The 5,595-nt window shown below is 38.3% G+C and overlaps 1 long non-coding RNA gene across 1 annotated transcript in view; it reads left to right on the forward strand.

The window, feature by feature from the left end:
• LOC138371262 (uncharacterized) overlaps positions 1 to 3,190 on the forward strand; it is a 6,227-nt gene extending 3,037 nt beyond the window's left edge. The window contains exon 3 of the long non-coding RNA XR_011230369.1: positions 2,407 to 3,190. This is a non-coding gene — a long non-coding RNA (uncharacterized lncRNA). The remainder of the gene's footprint in view (positions 1 to 2,406) is intronic.
• The last annotated feature ends 2,405 nt before the right edge of the window (positions 3,191 to 5,595 follow it).

The raw sequence follows: 5,595 nt of genomic DNA on the forward strand, positions 1-5,595 counted from the left end.
TGGCTACCTAACCGAACCTAACCTATAAAGATAGGTTAGGTTAGGTTAGGTAGGGTTGGTTAGGTTCGGTCATATATCTACGTTAATTTTAACTCCAATAAAAGAAAATTGACCTCATACATAGTGAAATGGATAGCTTTATCATTTCATAAGAAAAAGAATTGAGAAAATATATTAATTCAGGAAAACTTGGTTTATTAGGCAAATCGGGCCTTGCATGATAGGCTTAGAAGTGCGTTCTGGCTACTAGGTACGACATATATATATATATATATATATATATATATATATATATATATATATATATATAGTGTGTGTGTAAATACCTAAGTGTAGTTACAGGATGAGACCGTCTTCCCAGCACTCTTTGTCATATAACGCTTTGAAACTACTGACAGTCTTGGCCTCCACCACCTTCTCACCTAACTTGTTCCAACCGTCTACCACGCTATTTGCGAAAGTGAATTTTCTTATATTTCTTTAGCATCTGTGTTAAGCTAGTTTCAATCTATGACCTCCTGTTCTTGAAGTTCCAGGTCTCAGGAAATCTTCGCTGTCGATTTTATCAATTCCTGATACTATTTTGTATGTAGTGATCATATCACCTCTTTCTTCTGTCTTTTAGTTTTGGCATATTTAATGCCTCTAACCTCTCCTCGTAGCTCTTGCCCTTCAGTTCTGGGAGCCACTTAGTAGCATGTCTTTGCACCTTTTCCAGTTTGTTGATGTGCTTCTTAAGATATGGGCCAACTTCTGTTGTTGGGCACCACACAACAGCTGCATATTCTAGCTTTGGCGTAACAAAAGTCATGAACAATTTCTTTAGTATATCACCATCCATGTATTTAAACGCAATTCTAAAGTTAGGAAGCGTAGCATTGGCTCCTCGCACAATATTCTTTATGTGGTTCTCAGGTGATAGTTTTCTATCTAGAACCACCCCTAGATCTCTTTCTTTATCAGAATTCTTTAAAGATTTCTCACATAATGTATAGGTTGTGTGGGGTCTATGTTCTCCTGTTCCACATTCCATAACATGGCATTTATTAACATTAAATTCCATTTGCCAAGTGGTGCTCCATATACTTATTTTATCCAGGTTTTCTTGAAGGGCATGACAATCATCTAAATTTCTTATCCTTCCTATTATCTTAGCATCATCAGCAAACATGTTCATGTAATTCTGTATACCAACTGGTAGATCATTTATGTAGACAATAAACATCACTGGTGCAAGAACTGAACCCTGTGGTACTCCACTTGTGACATTTCTCCAGTCCGATACATTGCCTCTGATTACTGCCCTCATTTTTCTATCAGTCAGAAAATTTTTCATCCATGTTAGAAGCTTACCTGTCACCCCTCCAATATTTTCCAGTTTCCAGAACAACCTCTCTATGTGGAACTCTGTCGAATGCCTTTTTTAGGTCCAGATAGATGCAGTCAACCCAACCATCTCTTTCCTGTAATATATCTGTTGCTCGATCATAGAAACTGAGTAAATTCGATACACAGGATCTTCCAAATCGAAAACCATACTGTCTGTCTGAAATTATATCATTTCTCTCCAGGTGTTCTACCCATTTAGTTTTAATTATTTTTTCCAATATTCCAATTCCAATTTTTTCCAATAATGTGTATGTATATTTGTGTTGTTGAATATGACCGAAAGTCATAGTCGTTCTGCCCCTCTCCTTACTGCTATTGTTGTTTCTCGCATCTTTGTATTGCTTGTATGTTTGGGCAATTTTTCTCTTTTTCCTAGTTCTGCATCTCTGCTTTAGTATAAATTTTGTTGTGCCATTATCATATATTTCACAAAACTTGACATACATCTCATTTACTTCATGTCCTAACAGCAAGTGTTTGTCAAATTCCTTAAGGAAATATCTGAGTTCCCCATAATGACCTCTCCACAAGTCAGGTTTTTCAACTGCTTCAAGCTCATTTTCTTCCAGATTATAATGCATTGCATACTTTATTCCCAAAAAGACATGGTCACTTTTACCCAAGTGACAATGTCACTTGGGTAAAAGGAGGGAGGTACTGAAAGGAGGAAAAGGGAGGTACCAAAGGAGGGAGGTACTGAATGATAAATATATCTTTCTCTTTCCTGGTAAATATAATATCCAGCATGGAGGGAACATCCCCTTCCCTCATCCTCGTAGCTTGTTTAACATGTAGAAACATGAATGTTTACAGGGTGAGGTTTACGAAATTATATATATATATATATATATATATATATATATATATATATATATATATATATATATATATATATATATATATATATATATATATATATATATATATATATATATATATATATAATATTTAAAGTTTGTGTGTGTGTAATTTATATAAATAAATAATTAAATATTAATTTTGTTAATATCTTTTCAGGGAAAGCTTGCAAGTACAATTCGTATACAAGAGGGGCAACAAGAGCCAGAGGATGTCTACTAAGAAAATATATAAGTCTTTATCCTCACACTCTTGATATATGGTCTTCTCTGGTCTCTTTATTTCCTCTCCTCACAAATGTCCCTTTTTTTTATTTCTTTTACGTTTCTCTCCTGTTTTTCTTGACTTTTAATCTCTCCTTTCCTCCTCTCTTCTAACACCTCTCGTTTCCTGTCTCTTCTAGCTTCTCTCTTCCTTTACTTTTTATATTTGTGGTATTCATTTATGTCATTTTTATTTTGTATATTTTTCTTGTATCTTTTTCTTATCTTGTGTTTCTCTTCCCCTTCTCTTCAATGATTTCTCATTTCTCTCCTCTCTCTGTTGTTTCTGTTCTGTCTTCTCTCTCCTTGTCTTAATTTTGTTCTGTCTCCTCTTTTGTTGTGTGTGTGTCTTTCTGTCTCTGTCTGTCTGTCTCTCTCTTTCTCTCTCTCTCTCTCTCTCTCTCTCTCTCTCTCTCTCTCTCTCTCTCTCTCTCTCTCTCTCTCTCTCTCTCTCTCTCTCTCTCTCTCTCTCTCTCTCTCTCTCTCTCTCTCTCTCTCTCTCTCTCTCTCTCTCTTTCTCTCTCTCTCTCTCTCTCTCTCTCTCTCTCTCTCTCTCTCTCTCTCTCTCTCTCTCTCTCTCTCTCTCTCTCTCTCTCTCTCTCTCTCTCTCTCTCTTTCTTTCTCTTTCTTTCTCTTTCTTGCTCTCTCTCTGGCTCTCTTGCTCTCTCTCTCTGGCTCTCTCTCTCTCTCTCTCTTGCTCTCTTGCTCTCTCTGGCTCTCTTGCTCTCTCTCTGGCTCTCTTGCTCTCTCTCTGGCTCTCTTGCTCTCTCTCTGGCTCTCTTGCTCTCTCTCTGGCTCTCTTGCTCTCTCTCTCTCTCTGGCTCTCTTGCTCTCTCTCTCTGGCTCTCTCTCTCTCTCTCTCTGGCTCTCTCTCTGGCTCTGGCTCTCTCTCTCTCTGGCTCTCTCTTTCTCTCTGGCTCTCTCTCTCTCTGGCTCTGGCTCTCTCTCTCTGGCTCTGGCTCTCTCTCTCTGGCTCTGGCTCTCTCTCACTCTCTCTCCCCCTCTCTTTCTCTCTTTCTCTGGCTCTCTCGCTCTCTCTGGCTCTCGCTCTCTCTGGCTCTCGCTCTCTCTGGCTCTCGCTCTCTGGCTCTCTCTCTCTGGCTCTGACTCTCTCTCTAGCTCTGACTCACTCTCTCTCTGGCTCTGGCTCACGCTCTCTCTCTCTGGCTCTCTCTCTCTCTCTCTGGTTCTGGCTCTCTCTCTGGCTCTGGCTCTCTCTCTCTCTCTGGCTCTCTCTCTCTCTCTGGCTCTCTCTCTCTCTGGCTCTCTCTCTCTCTGGCTCTCTCTCTCTCTGGCTCTCTCTCTCTCTGGCTCTATCTTTCTCTCTGGCTCTCTCTTTCTCTCTGGCTCTCTCTCTCTCTCTCGGGCTCTGGCTCTCTCTCTCTGGCTCTGGCCTTCTCTCTCTCTCTCTCTCTCTCCCCCTCTCTTTCTCTCTTTCTCTGGCTCTCTCGCTCTCTCTGGCTCTCGCTCTCTCTGGCTCTCGCTCTCTCTGGCTCTCGCTCTCTGGCTCTCTGGCTCTCTCTCTCTCTCTGGCTCTCTCATGCTCTCTCTCTCTGGCTCTCTCTGGCTCTGGCTCTCTCTCTCTGGCTCTGACTCTCTCTCTAGCTCTGACTCACTCTCTCTCTGGCTCTCTCTCTCTCTGGCTCTGGCTCTGGCTCTCTCTCTCTCTGGCTCTGGCTCTCTGTCTCTCTCTCTGGCTCTCTCTTTCTCTCTGGCTCTCTCTTTCTCTCTGGCTCTCTCTCTCTCTCTCTGGCTCTGGCTCTCTCTCTCTCTCTCTCTGGCTCTGGCTCACGCTCTCTCTCTGGCTCTGGGTCACGCTCTCTCTCTGGCTCTCGCTCTCTCTCTGGCTCTCATATTTCATTTGATTTAAAAATGTCTGAGATTTTTACTTAATCTAAGTTATATTGCATGGTGCTAATATGAATATTATACATGACTTTTTTCTTTTCTTTCTCTCTCTCTTTCTCCCTTTCTTTCTTTCTCTTTCTTTCCTTCTCTCTCTCTTTTTCTTTCTCTTTCTACATGAATATTATACTTGACTGTTTACATTCACTTGTAGATTTTTATTTTTAGTTAATTAGTCCTAAACTTTTGATTAATAGATTTTTATTATTAGTCATAGAAAAACTATAGTGTTATATGTATACTCGGAAAATTTTACTTGTTTTTGTTTTAAGTAACAATAACTGCTTGTAACGTCAGACTGATCTCAGCATGACATGAATCACAGGCTGCTTGATCACAAAATCTATTGTGTTCACATATTGCATATATAGATTTTTATAGATTTTTAAATTTTTACTTTTATATTCTGTTATAGATATAGTCTATATATTTCGAGCTATTACATATATTTTGTTGTATTACTCATTCTTAATTAAATAAATATAATATTTTAATTCTCTTTTTGTACCCTATTTATTTGTAATTTGCACATACATATATAGGATGTCCATTTCTTTCTCAGATATGTCTTCTTTCTTTCTCTCCCTTTCTATTTCAGATATGAATTAAAAAATTATTATACCCTAATTTACCCTAAACGTTTTAATGTAGGTAATTAAAAGATTATAAAAAAGTTTTTAGAAATGTTAATTATTTACGTTCTAAGGTTGTATATAAAAGTTCTCAAAAAACCTTTTCTAAACGTAATTATAAACGTGCTGAAAACAATGAAATGTCGTTTTTAGGATGTTTTAAAAACATGAAAATGTTTGCTGGGGTGTATATCTACAGTGCACCCCTGGGGGTGGCCTTTGTCTTGTTGGGTGTCCTATCCTCTAATTAATAATAATAATAATAATAATTTTTATATAGGCAAAGGTACATACATAAAGAGATTTTACAAAGTTTGTTGGCTTTATAGATAAGAGCTAGTACATACAATGCCTAAAGCCACTATTACGCAAAGCGTTTCGGGCAGGAAAAAACACTACTGACTAAAGCTTAAAACTAATGGGTAAAAAGAAAAAAATGCGTTGAGTACAAATAAAAATAGAGGTAAAAGAGGGGGGAACATTGTTGAAAAAACAGCACAAATACAATTACAAATTATTACAGAAAATTACATTAAAACAGCGTTGAT

This window comes from Procambarus clarkii, chromosome 35, assembly GCF_040958095.1.
Source record: "Procambarus clarkii isolate CNS0578487 chromosome 35, FALCON_Pclarkii_2.0, whole genome shotgun sequence".
Lineage (NCBI taxonomy): Eukaryota > Metazoa > Arthropoda > Malacostraca > Decapoda > Cambaridae > Procambarus > Procambarus clarkii.